The sequence below is a fragment of the Pezoporus flaviventris genome, unplaced genomic scaffold (assembly GCF_033815535.1).
Source record: "Pezoporus flaviventris isolate CSIRO_AGI_PZ_B2104156 unplaced genomic scaffold, CSIRO_AGI_Pfla_v1 ptg000213l, whole genome shotgun sequence".
Taxonomy (NCBI): domain Eukaryota; kingdom Metazoa; phylum Chordata; class Aves; order Psittaciformes; family Psittacidae; genus Pezoporus; species Pezoporus flaviventris.
The window spans coordinates 6,121,438-6,137,857 of record NW_026892761.1 but is presented as its reverse complement, the minus strand read 5'-3'; the positions used below and the strand labels follow the sequence as shown (position 1 = coordinate 6,137,857).

At 38.5% G+C, this 16,420-nt stretch overlaps 1 long non-coding RNA gene across 1 annotated transcript in view; it reads right to left on the bottom strand.

Moving 5' to 3' along the window:
- The window catches only part of LOC133262418 (uncharacterized), a 58,021-nt gene extending 41,930 nt beyond the window's left edge, over nt 1–16,091 (bottom strand). Inside the window, exon 1 of the long non-coding RNA XR_009741299.1 lies at nt 16,005–16,091. This is a non-coding gene — a long non-coding RNA (uncharacterized LOC133262418). The remainder of the gene's footprint in view (nt 1–16,004) is intronic.
- Between the last annotated feature and the right edge of the window lie 329 nt (nt 16,092–16,420).

Here is a 16,420-nt window from a genome sequence, read left to right as displayed (position 1 = left end):
TTTTAAATCCCCCACTATTTAAGGCTCTCTATAGAGTAAGAAATGGTGATAAAATAGAAGTTCATCAATATTTCCATTAGGAATTACATTGTTCAAATGCCTAAAAGTAATTAAACCCATAAAAAGTGGTTTAATTATTTATTTGCATTTTTACTAGTCTCTAATACAAGAACACCATTTAACACCCTACACTCCCTTGACCGTCTTTAAGAAAGTAATAAAAGATGGTAATACCTAGCTCATACACAATGTTTTCACTAATAGACCTTAAGGTGCTTTACAAAGGAAGTCTCTTTGAAATCTTTAGTTGAAGCAAGTGAAAATAATGTCTAGACATGTGTATCCATATTTTTGCATGCACTAGCCATATATGTTATGATTATATTAGAAAGATCTCAGTTTAAAACTAAATCTACTCTAGGCTTATTGCATTCCTTAGGATTAGTTTTCCTGAAGACTGGAAAAAATGGTGAAAACTGTGTTTCAGGACTGTCAAGTGTAACGCACAATGCATTGATATTCCTGGAGGAGGTTTATGGAAGTCAGCTAACATTGAGATGTCCATCCCCAGATGATCATTCCTTGGCACCAGGTAAGAAAACAAAACAGAACCATGGAGTCAACTAGGCTGGAAAAGACCTTTAAGATCATTGAGCCCAACCGTTACCCCAGGATTGTCAAACCCACCACTAAACCATGTCACTATAAGGGGAACAGATCCCCCCTCACGATCTCCAGTTACAGCCACTCCTCATCTGCTCCCTAGAGCGGCCCACACTGTATAGCTGCCATCCCTACCCCTCATGGCCCATGACTGCCCCTGGTCTCACCTCATTATCTCCCCTCACAAACGCTCCACCACAGCCCTCATGATCTTCCCTCATGGCCACCCCTGCTCTCCTTTCACAGCTAACCCTCCTGTCCCCTCACGATCTCTACTCACAACCACCCCGAGTCTCCCCTCATGATCTTCCCTCATAGCCACCCCTGCTCTCCCTTCACGATCTCCCCTCACTCTTCATGGCCGCATCTCCTGTCCCCTCATAATCTCCCCTCTTAACCATCCCACCAATCCCCTCATGATCTTCCCTCATGGCCGCCCTTCCTCTCCCCAACATGAGCCTCTCTTGCCTACAGTATGGAAATAATAATTAAACCTCTTTAATGGTTGCACTTCCACAGAATCTCGACACCTTTATAGTTCATAACTCTAATTTCTGTACTCAGTGACCCTGTGGGTGAGCTTTATGCATTAAACAATTATTGCAATCACAACGTAGTAACATTCTTGAAACAGACCAAGTTAGCTTTATGGAAGAGAAAGCACGCATCAAAAGGACAAGATGTTTGGGAGTTGTTGCATAGTATTTCGGTTTTAAAGAGAAATAGCAAATGTGCTTTGGGTCCTAGTCTATTTTTACTTATCTGTATGTTTGCCTTCAAATCTCATTCAAATGTATACACAGTCTGAAATACATCTCCATCTGCTGAGAACTACAAGATGGTGAAAACAGTGCTTTCATGATGATTGAAAAAGCCAATTCAGCTCTCAGCTAAAGACCATCATAATTACTCAGGAATTAAACTCCAAGTTTCTTCAACTGCATGTTAGGCTTTGACATTTTCCTCATCTTCGGTTGGGCTGTGGGACCCAGTGTATGAACCATGTTATACCAGTTCGCCTGATACGCACCTTCCCTTTCCTCCACAATGATCTGAATAATAAAATAGTCCTTCCTTCAAGCAACAAAGACTTAATTAGTAGAAAGCAAACCTGTCTCACAAACAGTGAAAACGCTTGACACACCTCATACACTTACCAATGCCAATGTACTGGGCTAACCAATTCCTACAGAAACTTCACAGACTATCTTCCATGACTGCACTCTCTGAGTGATGCCCATGACACCTCCTGGTGTTTGACAATAGTTTTTCTTCTTAAAACCACTAATTATTTTACATCCTTAAAATCTCCTGCTTCCTAGCCCCAGGCCTCATAAACCACACACATACAGAACTGCCTTATCTGGAAGTCATTTTTACCTCCCAGGTGTTTTTCTTCAGGAGTCCATTATAAGGTTTAGAGCAGCAATATTCCATCCCTGACTTATGATCACAGACCCTGGTTCCATACTCACAGTTCACAGTTGCTGTCAAGCATCTCATGTTCCCTACTTCCCCTGTGTTTCAAGAAGACTTCCTACCTCTGCCACCTTCCAACTCTCTCCCATGTTCCCTCCCTCCTCTCCCACAATGTCTCCCCTCTTCTCTTGTCCCCAGACACTCCCAACAAATGCTGAAATGTCCAACCACACACTCATATTCCTATCCTCTACCTTTTGCAACAGCAAAGACTGAGCTGTTCTGTCTTCTCCCTCTTTTGCAGTACCTCCGTCAACCCTTTCCACCCACCCCCTCTTTTCAATTAACATTTTGCTGCTCAGCATCCCAAAACACAGCAAAAGACCTGTCCTATACTACGTGACTCCACATACTTTAACACACATGGTGCACCTCAAGAGGTAGTACTGGCTGTTTGGCTCATTCAGAGTTCCTCATCTCCATTGGGCAGCTGCTCTACTCGACTGGATGTGCACCTTGGCTATTTGGCCAACCAGCCTGAACAGATATGCTGGTCAGTCAGACATTTGGCTCTGGTACTGACTGTCAGTCCTCAGGTGATATGAATCACGCAAACTGCCTCTTGAATGGTGATACACTAAAGAAACTGTCCTGCAAGGCACATGCTGCACAAGTCTCTCATATCAATATTTAGGTGACATATCAATATTTTAGGTTTTTAGACAGCCTTATCCATGGTGTTCATAACATTATTACATTTCAATTCCCCTTCTGTCACGATGATATGTAACGTTACATTTTATTTTAAAAAATGTACTTGCCCTAACTTTGCTTGAGAATTCTAAATAGGATCCTTGCAATGCTACAGAACATATGTTTGCTTCTAATTGAGTTAAACTGTTTTCCTTTTTAGAGAGCCCTGTTCAAAATAATTCCAAAATAGTTTGATTTAAACAAGAAAATAAACTGTTTCAAGTTGTTATAGATGACAACAGCGTGCTGACTGATAGGCCCATTACAAAGGAGGAATCCAGAAGGATCTAGTGATGGCAGTTGTTGCTCTGCCAGGATGTGACTATAAAAGCACAATGCTTAGTTTCCCTGCCTGCACAAATGGCAGTAATATCTGCAGACTTCCCATCAGATTCCAGCACTTTTGTATAGTGATGAAAATTACAGTGAGATCACATTCAGATGGTTAAAAGAATTGTATGCATCAACAAAGGAGTAAGATTATGCTATGAAGAAATGTTAACACAAAAATACAGATGAAAGTTGACTTACACAAACAAATCTGCTAATGCAAATAAAACATGCTTACAGAAAGTTAAATAAAACTGCACGCCATGGTTGGAAAAACAGCCACAAATGCAGCAATAGCGAAGGAATAAGAATCTAGAAGGAGTGAACAAAATCTTGGTAAATGATTAAAATCTCGGTAAATGATTAAAATCTCCACTTCAAAGAGACTACATGTTCTTTTATGCAATGAGTCCTTGTAAAGCAAGTACTTATCAAAGGAATCCTCTACCAAGTGTCTAGAGCTTTAGCCCACCTTCTCAAGCAGGAGCTGTGCTGGAAAGGGCAGTGGAATCAGTGAGGCCAACCAAATCCTGACAAGAGGCCACTGCTCTACATAACTACAGTCCCTAAGGCTGATAGAGAGCCTGTCACACAGCAGGAGTTATAGGGAACTTTAAAGATGTATTATCACAAATGGATTTTTCAGGTTCAGTTCCAGAAGAAAACGTTATAGCAGAAGCAGTAATGAAACACAGGAAATAACTGGACCCATAGAAACAAACATTTTCCAGATTTGTAAGCTTGGTACTATTAAAAGACCATGATAATCAGAGATAAGATTTTGAAAGGAAAAAAGGTGAAATATTCCTGAACAATGCCACAGATACCTAGAATGGAGCTGAAAGTGCTGGAATCTGCTGTTCAGTGAAAAGTCAGATTCAGCTCCTTGTAAATCAGCAGGACTTGACTAGAAAAGGAACGGGATCATAATACAACTGTCATTGCAAGATTACTCACCAAGTCTCTAAGCTTTCAGAAAGCTGATAATTTAAAGGAGATTTTAATTACAAAACAAAGGCAAGACGTCAAAGCCAAAACACTGTACCTGTGGCAGGGGTTCGGAACTAGATCATCTTTAAGGTCCCTTCCAATCCAAACTACCCTGTGATTCTACAACCTGTTTTCTCCATTTCCCTCAAGATGTCTCACTCCCTCCTTACTTCATGTGGTTGAAATAAGAGCATTTAAGATTTGGTTTTGCAATCAAAGTACACAGTCACCCCAAACCCAAGGATTAGGGCAGGAGTAGAAAGCATCTGTACAGAATCCTTTCCTCCACCCACTTCTTCCTAAACTGAAAAGGAAAACTAACGCAAAAGTCAAACAATTACATTGCATGTGCAAATTTTCACTTACAAGGCACTATTTCCATTTTTCCCCTACAGTTCATACTTTTAAAATAACTGCTAAAATCTACTTTATGTCTACAGCTAGTGAGTATTTAAACTGTCACATTCATGTAGCAAGATAATGGAAATCAACTTTTCACCTAACAAAACCCATCTCCCCAGAAGATAGGGATTTCTGATATAAGTAGGATTGCCTACAAATGCAACAGAAGCGAAATATTTATGAAAGTGGCAAAGGGAAGAGTCTGATGAATGATCAAAAGATTTCAGAGTCTCCGTAACACAGAAGCTGAGATTCTCACTCTTATGGAAATATGACAGAAAAATATTTTCCTGGGGATATCAGTCACCTTCAATCATCCCATGGAAATGAACACAGAAAATATACTTTTCTGTGGATGATTTTGCTTTAGATAAGGAAGACTGTTTCAAGGTAAATGATAAAATTAGGAAAAAGCCAGTTTACATATTTTTCAGTAAAAGGGTATGAGCATATCCACTGGGCACAATGTAAAGCATACAACATATCCCAGGCAACAGAACAGCACTTGAACAGGGAATGTGCCTTGGTTTATATACTTAAATATTCACAGGCAAGAAAAAAATGACACGAAAGAAAATTTACAATAGCCTGGAAGATGTTAACTTCAACTGCAAAGAAGAAAAATGCGTCTGAACAGCAACAGTGGATCTTCATCTAAAGCTGGGCAGCGTCCCACCCTGGATCAGAGGAAACAGCAAATTCTAATTCTCCCTCCCCTCTTCCCCCACCCGCAAGGAATAAAAGTTTTCCTCAGAATCCATTCGACACCAGACCAGACACAAAAGTTGAAATGTGAGCGCTAAACTTGCCATCAGACTGAGGTGCCTGTAACATGACTTCCTAGCAACACAAACACATACTCTATGAAAAACCGAATACACTGTGACCCTGGGCATGCAAGGCCATGCTTTCTGCAGATCCAGCACATCTGAGATCTCACAATATTTAAACCCGGTTCAATCCAACGTAATTCAATTTCCACTAATTTCAGTTATATCTGACACTCAAAGATTCCTTAAGAGTTACGTTCCTACAACTTTCAATTTAAAGATCTCATTAAAGGAGAAAAAACAAAACTAAGTCTGTCTGAAGGGGTGAGACCACCTCTGCTCCTTTCTCTCCTCTTCAGGCCCCTTAGGTTGGTCTGCGGTTTCCCAGTCATCATGTGGAAACCAGCACATGTCATTTAACATAAGCCACAGCACATGGTGTGTCTCATGGTGCCGACAAGAAAATGGAAAGGACCACTAGGTACATACAAGCTGAGGAGCAGAGAAATGCTCGTCAGAACTGAAAGCATTGTGGAGAGACGTGTGCCGCTGCACTGGGGCGAGTTGGGACACAATGTCATTGCAAACTAGGCTTCATTAATTCCAAAGCTGATGAAAAAATTGTTTTGCTGTTGTTTGTAGCCAACAACATAGACATTATTGCAAAAAAAACCCAACACATGAATATGGAATAGGACAATAACAGAGTATTCAAAATGTATCACTACCAATGCAATAGTTTTATGTCATTAATCTTACTCCTAAGCAGCCAGTTATCCTGTCTGAAGAGGGAATGCAAAGTGTTTTTTAAGTAGGCAGCCTTTGTCCTACAACTCCACCTCAAAGCAGATAAAGAAATTTGAAACAATTTGATTAATCTGTGAGAAACAGCCTATTTCCACTGGTTTATGCACTGATAAACACATACATAAACACATGCACAGATTCTATGTGTATACTCTTATAGCAGGAACAACACAAGTAAGTCCCTATCAGTATTAAAGTAAGGCAGCTATGGGTTGTTTCATCTAACAGACTCACATTTACAGGAAATCAATTACAGTAACAAATTGCCAGACAACTCTGCTAAAAGATAAATATTTAAATACTTTGACAGTTCATATCATATCCCATCCTTTGCTGTTAAAGCAGACTAAGAAGTGTTCTGGCAGATCATGGACTTAGAGATGTAAATTATGCGTTAATTCTGTACTTCCTCTGCTATGCTTTGCACAGTGGTGGAAATACATATAATGAACCATATCTGTAATGTGTAAGAGAGAAATTACTGGATGGAAAGCAGAAATTTGTAAGGTGATATTTCTCCAACATTGTTTTTGCACAGGTCAGAGCATAGCATAGCAACTTGGTATAATGCAACTTGACATTGTACAGATGACACACCAGTTCTGATCTCACTTCAGGACAAAACCTTCAGAGCTTTCATTCCTCTGTATTTTATTCCTGAGTTGAAAATCCAGTCCTACATTAGACCTTTCCCGGACATTTCTCAATACACGCATTTCTGTGTGGGTGCTTTGTATTGCCAGAGAGAGACCTTTTGCTCTAAGGAAAATACAATACAGCTCTCTACACATAGAGCAAAGCACACTGAAATGCTGACATTCTGTACACAGAATATCAACCAGAGCTCTCCAAAATGCATGGAAGCAGTGTTATGGTCAAGCACATATTGAAGCACTTCTAATGAATCTCTGCATAGACTAAGGTCTTACATGATGCACATGGGTAACATCTGTACTACTTCATTGTGAATTTCACTTTGATAATATTTCTATGACAAACATATGTTATATTTTTATAATCATTCATGAGCTGTTTTAAATGCAATTCATAAAAAGAATGTCTAGTGCTACAGAGACAACAAAACAATGCAAACAGCTAACAAATATGGAATTTGTTAAGGCTACCTTGTCCCTTTATCTTCACCCAGACAAATGCTTATTGAAGTGAAAAAAGGAGGAACGTCATAACACATTTCTTTTGCCATTCAAAGGTAAAGCAGAGGATAAGGAAAGCAGACATGCTCAGGATTATCAATAGCAGTAGCTGCCATTTTATAAGGAAAATTATATTGGAAAAATCTGCTTTTTAACTATCATACAGAAGAGAAGAAACTAAAATCTCAGCTTCATTATGGAGTAAAGAATACATGACCATTCTTGCTTTTTGAAGAAAAAGGTCCTTAGTGGTTTATTGCTGTAATCCTCACCGTCACCACCACAACCCCATGGTACAAATAACTCTCAGGGTTTTGCATGATCAAAGCCTGGTTTGGTTTTGTTTTTACTACTGTAATGGGTCTCACTGGAATAGTGACATGACCAAACTTCCTGGAAAGTGAAACGTCAAATTAACACTGACCTGAAGAAACACTTCAGAAAGAGTTACTGGAAAAAATGACTTTAAGTTTATGTATTTCTTCAGCTTAAAAAATATATCAGTTGGAGGAATTACACCATCAGTCTGACATGCTGCCAGAGTAAATAATTCAAAACACTGCTCTATACTCATGTTGCTACCAGTACAGTTTCAGCAAAATAAGTTACTTCTGTATTTAATTGATAGTGAAAAAAGAGATGTACCAGCAGATAGGTAAGAGTCTTTCTTACCTGTGGTGATTTCATTGCAACTCTTGGAAATGAGAAGATGAAGTCATGCTTTTTAAAAACTTGACATATGACTGACATGACCACAGTTTAATGGTATACTTCACCAGCAGGGGCAGAAAATCCCATCATTTCTTTTGTTGAGAGATGTGAAAATCTATTCTGCAGATGCTTTTGCATTTAGGAACTACTGATTATAATGCTTATAGGACAAGAAACAGGATTCTAAGCCCAAAGTAACATTAATACTGTGTATGTCTATGTGTCCATTGGTCATATAATTTAAGAGAAATATTTTCATGATTTCAAACCTTTTTTATGATGCCAAAAATGTACTTTCTTTTCAATAAATTACTGTAAATTCATAACCAGATTCACCACTGCTGTAATGAAATATGGTGTTTTTAAAGCATGCAATGAAAAGCACCCTAAGTGCAGTGTGATTTCCAGATTTTCTTTGGTGTTGATTAAAATCTCACAAAAGAACACTGAATTCCACAGTTTTTAGCATTTGATGAGTAACTGCCAAAATATTCACCCTGGTTTCATGATGACTCATTGTGAACAATGAGTTTTATTAAAACAATATGGCGAGTAACAAAATAATACAAAGGCATCAAAAAACTCTCATCAGTAAAGAATGAGAGCCAGAACTGCAAAAGCAGGCACACAAAACATGCTTATGTGCACTAATACATAGGAACTTCTGCAATGCTGGCTCTGAGAAATAAAAATTGCATTTAAAAACAGTTCTCAGTTCTACAGCTTATGGCACAGGAAACATCTAGAAATGAAGAAATAATGTGATACAGTTTAGCACAGGCTTGCAACTATGGAGCTTTTATCCTTTTCAAAGTGTTGCGATACATTCACCAACCCTGCGACACACTTGTACCAAGTGTTTCCAAAATGTATACCATAATCTTCTGTGGAGCTTGAGCATGAGGGAGCTGGCGGCAATACCAAATCTCTACAAATAGGAGTTTTTCCAAGACACAACAGGATGAGATGGGTAAGCAGAATACTTTCACAGGAGACAGAGGAATAGGATTATCCTGTCTTTTGAAATGTTTCACATAGGTGGAAAGAAGGGTCTTGTAGGCAAAAAGTAGATACTCAAAGCCACAAGGATTGATAGTCAGGTCAACAATCCTGTCTCCAACTGAAACTTTCTGGCAACACTAAACATTTCACAGACTAGGAGCCCTCAAAACATATTATCATCAGTGAGACACACTGACATAATTTTCATCTTGGCTTGTAGCTGTTCTCAACTGATTGTATTTAAACTCCTTACTAGAGAAAATGAAACTATTCTGATATACAAATGGCCAAAGAAACACAAATAAAAAATAAATTATTCAAAACGTTCATACCTAAAGTGTAAAGCAAATTGTTCTATGATGTTTTCTTAGTCCTTTTAATGTCATTTACCAACTTAACCGAGGAAATTTGAAAGGCAATATGCAGGCAATGTATTTGTGCCTCTGGAGGCCCAGGGAGCTCATGACAGTTACGTCTTCATGTCATAGCAATATATATATTTGAAGTCATTATCATACCAATAGCTTAACTGTACTCCAAAGCTGCACTGGCTTTTTATTAGGAGACAAACCAAAGAGCTTTCTGTGATTGGACTAAGTAATAATTTCCTTATCCACCACATTTCACATATATTTGTAGACCACTAATATAAAATCTAGGAGATCTGTCTTCCTGTTTCCATTTACTACATGATGTACTGACATGGTATTCAATTATATTGTTACCACAGAAAATCTTAATACATAATGAAATCTACAACAGCAAAATACTGTGCTAATATGTAATTTGGTGCTTTTGAAACTAAGAAGAACGTGAAAAGACGGAAATCCTGTAGCACCGCAACAGGTTAACAGACTTTTAGGCTAAGCATGCGATTAAGGGCTTGTATATAGATAAGATACTTATTATGCAGTAGAAGACAGAATGCAATGACTCACATCCCTACCTGGCTCACGTGTCAGGTTTTTGATCCCAAGTATTACACACCTACCACACTCACAGGCGAGGCCAAGAGTCACAATTCTGTGGAAGAGTATGGCTGCTCCTCTCTCTTACAGGGCTGGTAAAAGCAAATTAAACAGTTCTACAGAGAACACAGAAGGCTTTTGAGTCTTCTTTTAGTTTTATCTGCAGACATTTCACTAGAGGATTGAGTACACTGAAAAGATCCTATCTTCCGCCATATGATTATTTAATACAGTATTTGGATAAAATGAGTGTGTCTTTAAGCCTAGAGCTCCTTTTACACGCCTGTGCCACTAGTCAAGTGAGTTACATGATGTGTCTGTAACAAAATTAAATGCCCAATACAGCTCAATGCCAGTGTAAACACTGCAGGAGAAAAAAGATGTATTACACATGCTGTGCCTATGGCACACTCTTTTTAACCATGTCCTTTTTCTGAGCAGCTGTAGCACAGCATTGACTACTTGGAAACTAGTTCTATCTGCACACACACATACACAAACATCATCTAACGGCGACTACCTGCAAAATGCCACGTTCTGTCAGGGTTAATCCCAAGTAGTGGTTTTACTAACTGACAATACTAAATTTTCTTCACTGCAAACACAGAGAGCTATTTAATAAATACAGGGACAACAGTATTAATTTGCAGATTGTATGTGGCATTTTGAGCTTATCTTTCTTAAGCTGGTTTTCTTGCAAGAAATTATCTTGATGACAAATATTCCAGACAGATTAACTAGCTGCAGATGATGGGGTTTAGATTTGGTTGGATTCTTGATTCTCCTTTTTCTGTGGATGCTTTATTATACAGCCACTTGGGTCTCCACTAGAGTAATGCTGGAGAACCCTTACTGGGGTAGATAATGGGTCTACTTGCACTGTATCAGATGGCTTGCAGTACTATCCATCTTTTGTAGCCTACCTGCCTTCTTTCTCAATATCTGCCTATGCCCCAATTTGCATGGCATTTGTCATTCTGGATCCTTTGCTGGTTTATATTTCCTAGCTTTCCTTCCTCTCGTCAACATTAATTTAGTGCTCTGCATTCCATGCTTCTAGTGTTTATAATTGAGCTTCCTTCAAAAATATTTTTTCCTGGCATATTTCCCTCCGTCTTTGAGTCCAGATGGAATTTACTGAGCACTTATCTCGCTTGGAAGTTTTTAATTAGGAGAAAAACAACTTATTTTTTCCTCATCTTATTACTTTGAATTCTACTTTAATTAAGAACTAATGCATGAAAAGATTAAATACATTATATTCAAATGAAGATGTATTAACAAACAGTGTTAGCATTCTCATGATCTGTGGGGTAGAACAGTGGGAAGAACCCTCTGATGAGGGAAAAATCTCAACTTGGCATGAGGGAACACGTGCATGCTCCTCGGCATTTAATTAAAAATGTCATTGGAGATCTGCTAAGTAACTTCCATCTTTAACAATGAATTCTAACCAGTGACTCAGGCCTCTCTAGACAATTTATTGGGAGAAGCTCTCAGTGTCTAGGTACAATAGATTCATAATGTCAGCTGCAAAGCAGTGTTTGTGCTATTCAGAGATACAAAAGTATCAGAAGACTACTAAGAAGTTCATATTGTGAAAGGCACTTAATTTAGAATTGAAATGTAATTATATTGCTGGGCTGCAATGGAGAAAGTGTACCTAATGAAAGAGGAAAGAGAAAAGAAATGAGGACAAGAGTATACTAATAAAATAGCAATGCAGGTGCTTAAACTGATGTGGGCTTCAGTCCCCCAACTATAAATCTGAGCTCCCTTGGCTTTAATTTCTGACCTTTGTGCTTTTGACATAAATATTTTCAGAAGATGCTAAGTCCATACAGGAGAGGAAAACATTTGGTCTTTAATAAGGATACTTGCAGCATTCACTGGTGAAGACTGGGTACAGAAGAGAGAATACAGCCCTAACTGGTTACCTCTGCCAAAGAAATTGTATGACACCATCACTCTTCATAAGCCAGGCAGGGGACAATGGCAAGGACAGAACTGGCTGGCTAGTTTGAAACCACCCAACATTCTACAGCTATTACAGACTGGGCTCCAGCTTAGTCTTCTGTTTAAAACATTTGTATATGCATATATACATGCCTATATAGACAAAGAAAACACCTCCTGAGATAAGATATCACCCTAACATTTTGACTTGTACCATGAAGTACAAGAACAAGACTCCTATTATTCTATTTCTTCCTGAGATTAATGGAATGTCTGGCTAGAAAAGTACATTATACAAATTTAAGGTTAATTTTGGGACACTATTATTGGAAAGGGGTCATGGATAATATGGCAACAAATAATTTAAATTATTCAAATAACTTTTTGGGGTAGTTCATAGAGTAACAAGCTCAAAACCAAAAAAAAAACATTCTTCCTGCATTCCAAATCAGTTTCTTTGCAGAAAGTGATTACATGTAAAACAACTGATGCACACTTGAGAGCACTAAATTAGCTTTTACCACTCAGGACTAAGTCCCATATGTCACTGTGGACAGTTCAATGAAAAACTTATGTTTCTTGCAGACAATCCATCAGAAAGATCAAAGGTGTTTAGAAAAGCATTAGGAACTGAAGAATAATCCCCAAACCTAACACTGACTTCAATTAAAAAAAGTGGGGAGGGCAGGGGAATCTTCTGTGCCTGTCTGTGTGAGAGAGTGATGGACAGGATCCATTCCATTCTGGTTCCAGATGGTATTCTGCTGCTTCACACATGCCACTGACCTAGCTAACATTTACTGCTGAAAAGCTGTAAGATTGTAGGTGAACTTCCTCCTATAGATAAAGATTGAAGCTCTTAGTATGACTTTGATCACAAGTCATATCTTGGCTGTCCGTATCCAGTTATTCAATACTCATTGCCACATATGTTTAAGGAATTCAGCAGTATTTCTTCTGTAAAAGAACCTGGAAACACTGGATAAGAATTTTAAATGAGCTACGGTTCTACCCCACTCTGCACCCCACTATTTTAATTCAAGAAACAAACTAACTTGAATAAACCTCATGAGAACGGGGCAACAAGTTTGAAGTTTCACTCATGATTATTAGTGCTACATTTTTGTACAGTCCCAGCTCCCATCTTAGGAAAGTCTGGGTTATCATCATGATCAGTTAACCCCATCTTTTTCAGTATCAGAGAACAGTGTTGAGCTGAGCAAAAGAATAATACAGAAGATGAGCGAGATGTAACAAATAAGTGGAGAAAACACTGAAAGCCAACTAAAAGTCAAAAGCATCCCTGATGTCATTTAAGGCAGGTTAATGGACTGACAACAAGGATAAATTAGAGAGCTGGAAATAATTTACAGATGGCTGAAGACATTCTACATTATACAAAAATGGGGTTGGCCAAACCAAACACTAAGAAGTGAGGCAACAGTTTCTGCAGGATTGAAAGCTGTCTTCTGTCGTTTTCCCTTTTTCATTTGACCTTTTAGAAGAGTCATTCACAACCTGTCCTTGTCCATGTAAAAAGCAATTCTAAGCTCAAAGCTTTGACTCTATGAGCAGATGGTGACCTTATCCCTGACTATTAGTTACCAGGCCACATGCAGCAGGCTTTCACATTCAAATTTAACTGAGATGACCGTACAGATGTAGAACAAAGCAATTTCAAACAGGCACAAAGCAAACAAGGAATGTGTCTAAACTGGGGAGGTTTGAATGGCTGAAAACAAAATAGCTTCTGACTTATTCTGAACAGTCTTGTTCAATTGTGAGACCTACAGAAAAATTCCCTCTGACAGTTTAATATACATAGCACTAGCAATATCACATACTCAGCTTATAGAAACACCAATTATTATTCACTGTGGCATTCTTCAGATGATCGTATTAAGCTGTCTATTGATACATCCTGCAAATCCTGAAGACTAGAAAATTTTCACTCTTCAGCTTTTCAGAATTAACCTTTTGACATAACTATCAAACTTAAGGAAGAGAATGGCTGCTTGGCCATAAGGTCCTCTAGCTAGAGCAGGTACAAGGTGAGCTGGAAGTGTATTACACAGCTTATGAGGTCAGATAAGCACAAGTACAGTTGCTCTACAGCAGAGTACACCAACATGCACAGTACACAACAGGACTACGCTACACAGATGATGCCCTCTGAAATCCCTATCTTCCAGGAGACAAGCTCCTATCCTCCATCAGAAATATCAGAACACACACACACACATGCCCATACTTCCCATGGGTACCAACAAATGTGCAGGTGGAATGCAGATTATTCTGCCTCCTTGCCCATCGCCCAATACAGGAAGGTGGGTATACGGATCATTTACGATGAACCATCAGCAAGTACCTTCATATACTCATCACAGACAGGATTATAATGCAAAATAATATTGGAAAAACTAGAGAAATAATTAAGAGAAACAATGAAAATTAAAACAGACCATAGCTATACATGCCATAAACTAGTTTCTAGACCCATAGATATTGAGTACTTCCACAAATACTCATATGTGTGGTGGCCACTGCTGAAAACCTGATCCACAACACTGAGCTAAAAGGTAGTGATAGGCTCATTTTTAGGTTTCACAACTCAGTGAGATTTTTAATGCGTGACAACCTTTCACGTCTGCTCTGGTTGGCAGCTGAGGGTTTTCATAAACAAATAGATTTCATTTATTTTTTACAACGGTAATAGGTCAGATGCAGAGAATCAATACCCCGAGATTAGGGAAATACTCGAGGCTAGAAATTCCAAAATAAGATAGTTATATGAAATGTCCTTTTATTAACTGCTCTCCTCAGAGATGCTTTAAGAAAGCATATTCATCATGCTCAAACTGAACTGATCATGGTACGACTTGCATCATACAACATAATGTGACAGTAGTGAAACCCTGAAATGACACAAAAGACAAAAACCAATTTTAAGAATTTTCAATTAAAAAGGTAGTTTATAGACCTGCAAAGTCCCATAAATAAAGAGGAGAAGGATTATGGCCGGCAGTGCTTTCAATTACTTCATTTACATGTGAAAGAGCTCAAATTCTAGTTAATTACACTGCAGACACAACCCTGGATATCCAGAGTATGGATATTAATTTCTCATTAGAAAACTCCAGCTTCTCTCTCTCTCAATTCTCCTTAAAGATCCTACATCTCACTGGTGTCCACAGATCTGCAGAAAACCAGCCAGCTAAAGTACACCAATACAAGTGTGACAAATACTGATATCAAAACTGCTTTCGCATGAATGTTTTATTCATTCCAAGATTTTTTTAGCTAAATACTCTGCTTATCTTTTCTTCTGGTAGATGTTCTCATTTCCTCCCCCTAGCTTTCTGCCTTTAATTCATCATTTACGTAGAAATGAATAGGAATTCAAGAAATAAACACATTTTGCAGTAATATCTTTGGTCATTCCCTCCTTTCTTTAAAAGTCTTTCCATCACACTACAGCACGTTCTCTGAAATCACTAGAGCAAGTAGTTTAAAACCATTTTCTTTATCCTCCTCCATACCGTATTCTACTAGACACACGCAGTTGTTTTTATGGGATTGTGAAAAGCATGTTGGGATATTAAATTTTACAAATCTAGATTTGTAGAAGTGTGTGTTTGTGTGTACTTTGTGTAAAACCTGTAGAAAGAGGAAAGCTACTGCTCCTCTTCCTTTGACTGAATGTTAATTTCCCCCACAAAAATCCCCTTAAATCCATCATGGTACTGCTGCAGTGCTTGCCCAGCTGCCATTCTTTACAAACACAACAACCCTGAGCACTGATACTGGATACTCCCTTAGGCTCCCTACCCCAGCTGCCTGTTGCAGTCAACAAAGCCTGTGAGAACCACCACAAATTTCTGTTCTCTTTCTTTCCTCTAATGTCTTGAACACAATGTCAACACAAACACCCCACTGGAAAAAGAAGGGTAAATGGGGGGATTGGCATTTTCTTATTTTTCTTAATTGATCCTCCTCAGGACAGTTGCATTTGTCAAGAAATGACCACTAAGACAGAACTTTCAAAGGACAACACCGTGCAGCTTTAGGGTCTTTTTCACCTTTCTGAAACACAACTTAGGCTTCCAATGTGGTTGGGACCAGGTGAGAACCTACAGTGCCAGTTTACAGGGCGTTCAAATGGACTCCAAGTATAAAAACCAACATGAACTAAAATGACCATTCCTTATTTGTTAACAATTAAAACCTCCAAACCTGTTAGTCTGTATCCATCTGTATGTGCCAGCTCTAGGAAAATCCACGACAAACCTCAGCTGAATTTATTAGCCCTGTAAAACAAAATGGAACCCAAATAATATTCACTACTCTATGTTTCTTAAAATTATACTTGCATCTTCTATTTGTTCTTCTGGGCTTCCACTGAGACACAGAACTGATTCATTCAGTTTCTGCCATAAATCCATCTATTGATGGAGGAAGCTCACTTCAACAACAGGTACTTCAATGGAGTCTTACG